Below are 11,406 nucleotides of genomic sequence, written 5' to 3' on the forward strand. Positions count from 1 at the left end.
GCAAAGGGAGATACAGATATTTCTGGGCAAACATCTGTCTTGGTCTCCTCTTCCTCCCAGAATTCTGAGCAGGCTTGGGGGATGGTATGCAGGGTAAAGTCACCCACCAGGAACTGGCAGCCCAGATGCAGGGCCAGAGGCGGACAGGCTTGGTGCCTTGTAGGGGGCAGAGGTGGGCAGGTGGGGCGGCTGGGAAGGGGCTGGGGGGTGGAGCCGGATGAGGCTGAGGGTCCCTGGGGGGCCCAAAGGCTGGAGCTGGGGTCAGGAGCCAGTAGGTCAGTGGGTTTGTGGGGCGGGGAGGGGGTGGAGCCGGACCGAGGCAGGGGGCTGGGAGGGTCAGGGCAGGGCTGGGGGACCAGGGACTGGAGCTGGGGTCAGGAGCTAGGAGGTGGGTGGGGGCCGGAGGGGTGGAGCCGGGGGAGGGGGGAGCCAGCCCTGGATGGTGAGAGGGCCAGGGGGTGGAGCTGGGGGGGCCAGGGTCCGGAGTTGGGTGGGGCCGGGCTGGGGGCAGAGCCGGGCGAGGAGGTCTGGCCCCGGCTCCACCCTTCTGCAGGTGTCTGCAGGTGGCCCAGGGCGTGGCAGGTGCACTGTGCACACAGGTACCTCCACGTCCGCAGACCTCAACAGCAGGTCCCGTAGCGGGCTGTAGTAGTCGGAGGAGAAGACATGGTCCTCAGTGTACACCACGTTCAGCCGCAGGGACCCCAAGTCCCCCGGCTTCAGGTTCTTGCTGCCGTTGTCCCGGGGCTGAAGGAAGTACCTGGCGCAGGACACACGGGAAGGGCAGGGTGAGGTGGCGGCACCTCGAGGGGCTGGCTCCCTCCAGGATGCGCCCTGCGCTGGCTGGTCGCCCGTCATGGGCTGTGTCCGGGTCTGAGGCAGGAGAGGGCTCCAGGGTAATTCTGCAGGACACCTCTCTGCCCCGTGCCAGGGGTGTTCCCTACCTGACCCCCCGCGGGGCGTGTGGATGGGGGGTGTTTCTCGTGGGAAACCGCCCCCTCGCAGGGTCCGAGTGTTGGGGGCATAGTCAGTCATTCCCGACGGCACCCCCACAACACACAGGGTCCAGGAGCCAGAGGCCTTTTCAACAGGAGACCCCCTGCAGGGTCTGTGCCCTGGGGTGCCCCCCACATTGTTTCCTCTGGGAGCTGATTATGCAGAGCCACAGACACAGAAGTTAAGGCGGGAAAGCAGGAAGGATGGAAGGAGTAAGAGGATGAGAAGCGGAAATGAGAAAGCGTTTCTCATTAGGGGAAACTCTGCAGCAAAATCATGTATCTGTGAAGATTAATGCTTGACAATGTCTCACAATAACAGCAAAGCTGCAATTATTCTGCTAAATGAGTGGCAGAGCTCCTGGCATCAGAGGGATTAGGTGACGTGTGCTGGTAGGCATGCAGACCACCACAGTACGTGGTCACTTCCTCGGTGTTTTCTCACTGGACGCTCTTCTCTTAGCTACCGCCCCCCCCGCCCCCGCCCGGCCACGCAGGAACCCTGCCTGCACTGAGCTGATGGGCCATGCGGTCTGAGAGGAGATGTGGGCAGCCTGCACCTGGCTGAAGCACCTGGCCACCTGAGGTCCTGGGCGGGTGTCCACTGGGCTGCCATGTGACTGTCCCATCTTGTTTCAGGGCTAGGGGTGCTCCCAGCAGGAAGAGAACCCAGCAGGGGGCATGCTAGCACTGTCCTCACAGAATTAAGACAAATTCCAGTGTCCCCGTGACAGCAAACTGCCATTAGGCACAACACACAAAAACCCACCCACGTGGTGGGTCTGTGGACGCACGGCTCTGGTATGTGGCCTGTGGCCTGGGACCACACCACGTCCCCACCTTGTGCGTCTGTTAAAGGAGATGCTTGTGACCGCGCTTCACAGTGATGACTTTGCTGTGCTATAAAGTGATTTACGAAACGATCGCGGAATAAAGCAAAGGCACGTGAGTGAGGCTGGAGGCAGAGCTCAAGGAGATTCGCCTGGAACAACGCCTCTGCTGCGCTCCTCAGCAGGTGACACCTGGGATGACGGGCCACGGGGCAGGCCTGGTGCGGCAGGGCTCCCAGGAGTGCCGGCGGCCCGCCCTCCCTGTCAGGCCTGTCCTCAAAGCCGCAAGGCTCTCGGGGCCCTGCCCTTGTCTCTGTCAAAGCCCTCAGCCGCCGTTCTCGCGCTCTCCCCCACCACCAAAACGGCACCGGGGCGCCTCCTTGTGCTATTCCCACCTGCAGCCCCATCCCCTCGCAAGAGCGACCCGGGGCCACGTGCAGAAGCGCAGCAGGTGGCCCCCTCATTCGGGCTGCTCGGCGGCGGCCGCGTCCGCCGCCCCCCAGGAGGGTGTAGGGCCACGAGCAGCCACCTTACCAGGCTTCGTAGGAGCTGGACTGGCGGAGCATGTTCAGTGGAACCCTCAGCTCTCCCAGAAACTCATCTCCAAACTTCAAGTTGCTGGCATTCCAGAGGTCAACTCTGAAAAACAGCCCGCGGTACACAGATCTCCGTAAGGGGCGACCTAGGGAGGGCAGGCGGACAACCGTGCCCCTCAGCTTCCCCAGGAGTGTCCGGGGCGGGTTGGCGCCTTCAGTCCCACGGACCAGTGTCCGTGAGGAGTGACACTGACTGAGCACGTCGGAAATGTGGGGTCAATACAGGATGTGCCTCTGGCATGAGGACGGGTGTGTCCCTAGGCCTCAGGGGCAGGGAGAGGAGCTGGAGGCCTGGTGTCGGGGCGAGGGGCCTCCCGTCTTCTCAACAGCACGGGAAGACAGTGCACTTGGGTGGGACTCGCAGCGTTCCCTCCGATTTGGGGCCATGGCGGACGTGCGTGTGTGACAGGTGGGAGCATGGACAGAGGAAGGGCGTCCCCGGTGCTAACAAGCAAACAGCCTCGTGCACCCCACGGTGAACACCTTAACCGGAGCTTACTCCATGAGCTGAAAGTCTAAGACCAGTCTCTGCACACATGGCGGTCACGGGGAAAATTCTAGAAGACTGCATGAGCCCTCTGTGGCCCCTGAAGTCCAAGCAGGAGCCACAGGCATCGTGGAAGGTACAGGGTATACTAGAGGGACACGTGTGCATCAGGGACACGGGGAGAACAAGGCCCCGTGGCACTTCTAGAATAAAGAAAGCGGAACCTTTAATTTGCCAAGTGACACCTTAGCAATGGGACCAAAAGCTGCCAGGCTGTCTTTTCTTCTTTTTAATAAGAGCAGTATTTGTTTGTCTGCTTAAAATGCAACAGCTAGGACTTCACTCCTGAATTTAAAGGCCAGGCTTGGAGAAACACTTCTCTTTCCGAACAAGAAAGGCGAGTGGTATGTCTGGGGGCACCTGGGGCACAGCCAAACCTTCAGCGCGGCCTCTGACCGCCACTGGGACTTTCAGACACCCGACCGGGGTCCCCTCGCTGCTGGTTCTTTGAAATGGAAGACTTGGGGCGCCCGGGTGGCTCAGTCGTTAAGCGTCTGCCTTCGGCTCAGGTCATGGTCCCAGGGTCCTGGGTTCGAGCCCCACATCCGGCTCCCTGCTCCGCGGGAAGCCTGCTTCTCCCTCTCCCACTCCCCCTGCTTGTGTTCCCTCCCTCGCTGTGTCTCTCTCTGTCAAATAAATAAATAAAATCTTTGAAATGGAAGACTTAAACTGGAAACACCTAAGACCTGTGTGTAGAGGCCGGCCTCCCTCAGCACTCGAAGCCACAAGAGGAACAAAGAAAGAGCCCGAGGGTCCCACACTCGGGGCCCTTCCCTCCGTCCATGCCCCCACCCACCCAAGCCCCGTCCCCCCAAGAGAACACCTACGGCATCCCAGTCAAGCCTCACGTGCCTCAGGAAGACTTGACCCCACAGGAAACCAGACTGCAAACCAGGTCAGATCCACAGGATTCCTCAGGGTCAGCCCCGGCCAGGGTGACAGGAAAGGGTGGCCCCGCTGAGGCTCTCTCCTGGCACCTTGGGGCAGGGGCGGCTGGTGGGCGTGAGGCCCCTGAGAGGCTCCTAGGACCGATGCGGCTGGACGTCGGTGTGTTCTACGAGTCGAGCGCACCGAGGGCTTTACCGCGAGGACCCCCCAGCACAGAACCAGGGGCTTGGGGCCAGGCCAGTAGGTGGACAGAGTCTCACACACACTGAACAGCATAAAGCCATTGACCTTCCCTCTCAGAAGGTACTGCAAAGTGAACTCTAAAACTGCATCTGTCCCTTGCGTAAGTAAATGTCCTCTCAGCCACCCCCTGAATCGCTGGCAAGTTCACAGCTCTTACTTCAAACTCCCCATGTCCTAGTATTGAAATTACCAGAAAACTGAAAATCTCTTTCTTTCCATTCCCTTATTTTTAGAAACAAAACAAAAAACAAACAGAAGAGGTGAGTTCAGACTGCAGCTGCCAAGCAGGAGCCTAGAAACCCCGGTTCTCGCTCACCGGATTTCAAGTTTGTCCACATCCTCCTCCTCAAAGTCAAAGTGGGACTTCCGGCTGTAGCTGCAGGGTCTGGTCACCTGGAGGTGCGGACAGGAGGAAGATGTGTGCGCCACACCCCTGCCCGCTGAGCACCCCACGTGCTAGTCGCCCCGGGCCCAGGGAAAGGCTGTGGACCCCCACCCAGAGCAGAGGTGGGGTCCCAGCCTGCAGGCATGTCTGGAGCCCCTTCTCCAGGGGGCGGGGGGTGCGAGTGGGGCTCTGCCTCATCACCCTCCCAACACCCCTGCCTCCCCCTCCAAGCACCTGGGCCAGCTCCCTCCCTCCTCAGCCCCAAAGCGCCAGGTGCCTCCCCTCCTGCCCTCCTCCCTGTGCCCCGAATTCACTCCTGCTCAGCCCTCCCATCTCAGCACCTCTGCCCCTTACGGCATGTCAGCAGCCCGTGCTTCTCACAAGCAGGGCTCCCGTCCAGCCATTGCCCAGCTTGGCCCTAGCCTCATCCACTTTCAGCTGAGGCTTCTGAAGGTCCCTGGGAGCCCCCACTAGTCCCCCTCACCCAGCACAGAGGAGTCTTTCTACAACCTGCACCTCCTGCCCAGTTCACCACCGGGCCTCTTCCTCACTGAGGCCAATGCTGGGAAGCCTGAAGGTGACTCTGAAAGGCCACCTCCTCCAGGAAGCCCCCCAGAGCCTCCACCGCCTGATGCAGCTCAGTGTCTGGCTTATAGCATGGTGGGCACAGGGTCTCTGCATGGTACCTAATGTATCTACTGAGTGAAGGAAGATGGTTTTAGTAGAACTTTAAATAACTGCATTTAGATATTTAAGAGTTTTTAGGTAAGTCTAGCCATTACCCTGGAAGAAAATGGTTTGAAGACTACTTCCTGTTGAATCCCCTGTAGGAGGCTGTCTGCTAGCCCAAAGCCAGCCACTGGCACTCCAGTGCCAGGAGCTCGGCCGCAGGCTAAGTCAGAACTGTGGGGATTGTTTTCAAGATGAAGTAGAAAGCGGGTACAGAGAACCCAACAAGGGGATTTAGGTGTTAAGCAGGGCTCAGCCCTTTGAGTCTAAGACCATAAACTGCAAACAGAAGCATATTCCAAAGTCCTGTGGTCTGAGGTCGTGAGAGAGGCAGGTGTCAGGTGGGCCTTAACCAGCAGCAATGAGGGCCTAGGTCTGGACCTTCCCTGGGATCCTGAAGGATGCAGTTCTGAGCTCAGCTGTTTCTGGGGCTTGTGAAATTAATCTAGTGAGTTGAGACCCATGTTTTTACAGAGTGAAATAGAAGTATATGACATAGAAAGTGGGTGTCACCGTCCTGGTGGTCCACGTGGCAGTGGAAAGTCCGCGCTTTACTGTGTGCCGTATTCAACACAAGCTTGGGAAGTGCTGACCTGCTATTCGAGGCAGCAGGGACAAGGAAGGGTGGTGCTGCTTTTACTGCATAATTCATACTAAAAACAGTTCTTTACTCTCTGTCCCAGACTCCCTCCCTGCCGCTGGAGCCCTGGCATGAAGCCCCCTTGAGATAAGGCTGACCACATCAGCTTCCTGCCTGAACTCGAGTTTCTTAAAATCCATTTTCTGCACCGGGCTATGAAATAAGCATGTCCTTCTGGGACAGAGAATGGTGCCATGCCCTCAGCATTCTGACTCCTCACCCATTCTCACAGCTGCCCAAGAAGCCTGGCTGCTGACCTCCAGCATTTTAGAAAACTGTGGGCTTCTGGACCCCAGGCAGAAAACGTCCAGGTTCTCTGCACATGAGCTCCTCGGTTCTAACCCAACTCTCCAACTTCGTTTTCTAAAACTCCCCCTTCTCACACCAACCTCACCCTACATCTAGAGACACATTTTCCTTCAGCCTCACAATGCACCTTTCCAGACTCTACTCAAGCGTCACCACTCTGGGAAGACTTGTTCTATTTCACCAGGCAGGACTGATGGTTGTTTGCTCTTCCCCAAAGCCACTGACTCGACAGCCACTTCACCAAGAACATAATCCACTCCTGTGCACGCTTCTCTGCTTGGTAGCAACCTCAGGAAGACAGGAGTAGAGGCCTTATTCATCCTTAGCCACCCAGGACCTGGTGCCTATGAGACCTTCGAGAAACCTTTGCAGATGGAAAGAACATCGGCCTGAACATATTGCCTAGGGGTCAGCTGAGTCTGCTACTGTTCTGTTCCAGTCTTCGCCCACATGCCTCTCATCTTACTAACTTCAGTGGTTCACAATTCTGAGAGGCAGCCAGGGGCATCTCTGTGCTCAAATGCATTTCCTCTTTTGCTTCAGACCCCTCACTATTCCTGGTGAAACAAGTCTCCCTCCACTGCCCAGGAAAGACTGGGAGAAGCAAGCAAAAAACAAAAAACCCAAGCCAACCAAACAATAAAAAAAACGCAAATCCTGATAATTTGGCAAGTATAACTTGTCAGCATTCAACTCAAAACCAAGGAAGCAACAAATGGCCTTTCTTTCCAGGGGCGAGAGGAAGGCTCCTGGGAGCTCAGCAGATGCTGCAGGGCGGGAGGGAGGCGTCGGGCGCGGGGAGGTCATCCCAGAACTTACAGGAGGAAGCCAGTGCCCGAGGTCCTGGGGAGCCACTTTCCCCAAAGGTCTCAATGTGACACTCATGCCACTAAATACCAACCTCAAAATAAAACACTTCATCAAACTGGGGGTTGTTGGTCTTCTTTTTCACTTTTGTCTTCTTTGCTTCCGATCTGAAATAGAGGAGCAAGGGTTAAGATTAAAACCAACACTACTAACACCAAGTCTTTCTGCTTTAAGGCTGAGCAACCAAATGCACAAGTAACTTACTGCCCAATATTTCTGTTTGTCTCCAACCCAGATGGTATGCAAATCAGGAACCTTTACTAAGCCAAAAATACCCAATGTGGAGAACATAGGGGCCTTTTTTACCAAGCAGTTTCAGGGCAGTAGAGGAAACAAGAGTAAGTCAGCACAAGACTGCCCACTGCACAGCCTATCCTGCTTTTCTGGACTCCTCAGCATCACCGCAGCTGAGGCTGTGGGCAGGTGCGGGCAGAGTACTTGCCTGTATGGTCCTGCTAGCGTCACAGTTGCATAAGGGTCACACTGCCCATTCACGATGGGGAGGCCTTGGCACTCGAGGATGCTGAGGAGAGAGGCAGGGGTGTCAGGAGCGGCAGGGGAGGGGCCCACAGGCGGTTTCTCGAGGCTGCTCTGAGGTCGCAGCGGGCAGCTGTCTCAACAGCCAGGGCCAAGGGCCATGAGCTCCGGGTGGTGCTGGCCACCCGTGGCCCAGAAGCACCTGCCTAATGAACAGTGATGGGTGCACCGATTAGCAATCGGACGACATTTGTGGGCAGGAGAACGCGAGCGTCTTCGCTGAGGACAGGCTCCCGCTGACTCCCGTGAGCGATGCCACTGCCTTCCCATCCTAGGAACCAGCCGTGGTTCAAGAACCTTCCGTGACCCACGCGTTTACCTCTCCCACAAGCTGACAAAGTAGGTGCTGCGGGAAGGCCACGTTACAGGTGGGAAACGGAGACCCCAACAACTGAGGGGCTTGCAGATCTAGCCCATGCACGACCTGATGCCACGCATGCCTTGCCAGCGTCAGGCTCTCCTCGTGCCCGATCCTCCCGCAGGTCCCGGCACATCCTCCCGGTTCCCGGTTTGCTTTAACTTCTGGAGCACAGCAGGCTACGCAAGTTCTGGGACCACCATTTCCCCTAATCCTACCCTCTCTGCCATCCCCGAGTATGCTTCTACGGCCTGTTCCTTCTCCAGGCCATGGGTCACATCAACCTGTTCCCGGCCGGCCAATTTTGAGCGCATGCCGGATGTTATGAATTTCAGGCTGCTGGTGTCCAGATGCCATTGCTTTCTGAAGAACAGAGCTCACTGGTGGCTAAGGGTCCCTTGGTGCAGACTGATCACAGCAATTCTTGTCTGAAGCTTCGTCAGGGGAGGCGCCAGCCGCTCTGTCCAGGGCCTGTTTGATTCTCCTACACAGGTGTGGCCCTCTGAGTCTGCGCTGAGCTTCCGACGGGAATAAGGACCTCCACTGGGCTGGCGGAGATTCAAATGCTTCCCAGCCCCACACGAGCCCCTTCAACTCTGCCCGAACCCATGGCCCTAGCCCTCTGTATTCACACAGGCTTGTGGAGTGCTGGGAAGTCCCCTCCTCTCCAGAACATATCTGCAGCGGCCTCAGACCCCCAGCGGCAACCTCTGTCTCCCCAGCCACCTGCAGGCTCCACCTGGGACACCTCCTACCCCTCGCCACCCACACACCTGCAGGACAGAACCAGGACCACTGTGGCTCCTGTGTCTGCTTCCCTTACTTGGGGTCACAGAGGTAAAATGCCAACTGCCCAACAGCCAAAATGTTCCGCTCGTCCAGCATCCAGCTCCTAAGCTGTCTGTGGTGGGAGAGGGGGTCCGGGTCCCAGGACTCCTTCGCGGCAGGACAGTCCTACTCCCAAAGAGGAACATCAGCTTGGCTGTATATAGATGCATGATCACTTTCCCTCGAATACCTGAGTGCTCCAGTCTCTCCTTGCCATTGGGAAGTCAGAAAACAACCCAGTTCCCACCCTCCTTCATTAGCCAAGCGATCTTTTGCCCCTCTTGGGGAGGAGTTAGCTTCTAAAATTTTACCAGACTATTTCTTTCTGCTTGAGGGGTTTGTTTCCTTCATTTCTCCTTCATGGTGCTTATGGCCCTTCAAGCGGCGGCCACGCTGGTCCCACGGTGTTAGCCTTACCTAGTATTTTCAACCCTTTACTCTTACTCTACTTTATGAGATAGTTCTGGGTTTCTCCCCTGGATTACTGACTTGGTCTTTGGTTATCTTCCTCCCCTTGTTAACTCATCATTAAAGAAATATTTATTCAACCATTAAGTCATCATGAAACAAATACTTGTTGAGATCTTATCCATGGCAGGCACACTTCCAGGAATGGGAGCTGCGGGGAAGCTCGAGTGAGCTTGGCTGGTACAGCACCGAAGAGCAGGATAGTCAACGCGTAACATGCAATTGTTACGTGCGGCGACGCAAAGGAAGAAAGAAACCAGGAACAACAACACAGAAACACAAGCCGGTGGTCGACCTGTCGGGTGCTCGGAGGCCTCCAGGAGAAAGTGGCTGCAGTATGAAGGACAAGGGGGGATAGAGGACCCCAGCAGCTCTGAGACGACGGGCAAACAGCTTGCTCAGGAGACGTGCAGGGAGGCCCTCTCCCTGAGCAAATGACCCCAGCTAAATGCAAACACATTTTTATTACATTCACTTCTTGATCAAGAAGAAGGTTTAGATGGTAAGTGTGCCCACATTTTGGATCCTCAAAGCTAATGGGTTTTCACGGCCAGAAACTAGAAGGCCTTGCTAAGCATCAAACTGAAAGCAAGTTTCCCCACATCTATGTCCCGGAGAAGCACCGTGAGATGCAGGGCAGCTGCCTAGAACACATTCGGCAAGCACGTGAAATGTCGCCATCTTTCCTTCTCCTAAAGACCGATTTGAAAAACACTCTCTAACTAAAGCAAAGACTGGATACTGATCGCACCTACACAAAGACATCCTGGAGAAGAAATATCAATACCCTCCCATGGGGCACGCCCAACATGCCAACTGGGAATAAGGGCGTCAGCCTCCCTCATGCGCTCGGCCTGTGGGCTCTGGCTGCAGGCGGGCCACGGCCCAGCGCACAGCCTGGTGGGGGCTCTCGTGGGCCACCCGGGGCACACAAAGCCTAGGTAGGTTCTCTGTACTTCACACACAGTGCATCTCTTCAGGCTTCCTGTCTTCGAAACAACTTCAACCGATGCTTCGGAATGCTCTAGATAAATAGCGGAAATGAGTGAAATACTTACTACGCTGGCCATTCCTACATCCGGGAAAGGACACTGTGACATACAGTGACCCAAACAGTCAACTAATCTGGAATCTAAGGCACCACAAGTACAGTATTTTGTACGGATTACAACATTTATAGGATTTTATATTCAAACTGACCCTTAAAACAAAGTGATGCCTTGCAGCTGGAGTAACAGCCTGCCGCTCCGAAATCTTGTTTCATTTTCTGCCCCCTCAGTGTGGACACAGGCTGGTGCCTCCGCTTCCCGCCCCATGAGGACACTTGCCTGCTGAACCAGGGGGCTGGAGACGTCCTAGCCGTGCAGTGACAAAGTACCACCGTGGCCACCAGCCTACCACCTGCTTGGCCCTCCCCTCATGCTTTGGTAGGAGAGGCTTCCCGACCCCAGAAGGAGCCACATGTCAATAGCCTGTTGTAATTCCCTAATAATAGACAATAGGATCTTTACTGGATTCAAGATGCTGTCGGAAGCCTGGAAACAGGTAATTATTCCTCACTTGGATGCACCTCAAGGTGGAGGTACAGGCGGCCAGGGCCTGCTTCCCTGGCCATCAGCACGGCAGCCTGGCCCCCAGCAGCAGGGCCCCGCCCCGGTCAGGGGGGGCCACCCCAGGGGGTGCCTGCAGGGCCGTCAACAGGCCTCTGGTCTGCTCATGAGATGGTGAAGCTTGAAAGTGGGAAAGTGCAGGAACCCCTACTTTCAGACAAAGCAGGTGGCCACAGGATACCCAGACAGAGACAGGGACAAGAAAGGAGGCGAGCAAAGGTCTCTTGCAACGCCAGCAGAGCCAGGAACTGTGCGCCACGTGTCATCTTTCACACTCATCTAGCACGAAGGGCTGGGGCGCATCTCCCACCTGCACTACTATTCTAGAGGAAGCAGATGCAGCGTCAGAAGAAATGAGTTCACCTCCGATCCATGACCTGATGTCCACTCAGCCCAGCGCGTGCCCTGAGGGTCTCATGGACACCTGCAGACGGCTTCAGGACCTCTACCCTGTGCCGGATGGGCTAGCTCACATCCACAGGCTCTTCTGACACTCTGGTCCAGTGAACGAAACGTGGATGCACTCCCGTGCTAACATGTCTCCCCGACGAGAGCGCAGGCCCCAGGAGGCCTGCA

This window comes from Leptonychotes weddellii, chromosome 3 (assembly GCF_054177405.1).
Source record: "Leptonychotes weddellii isolate Sample4059 chromosome 3, ASM5417740v2, whole genome shotgun sequence".
Classification (NCBI taxonomy): domain Eukaryota; kingdom Metazoa; phylum Chordata; class Mammalia; order Carnivora; family Phocidae; genus Leptonychotes; species Leptonychotes weddellii.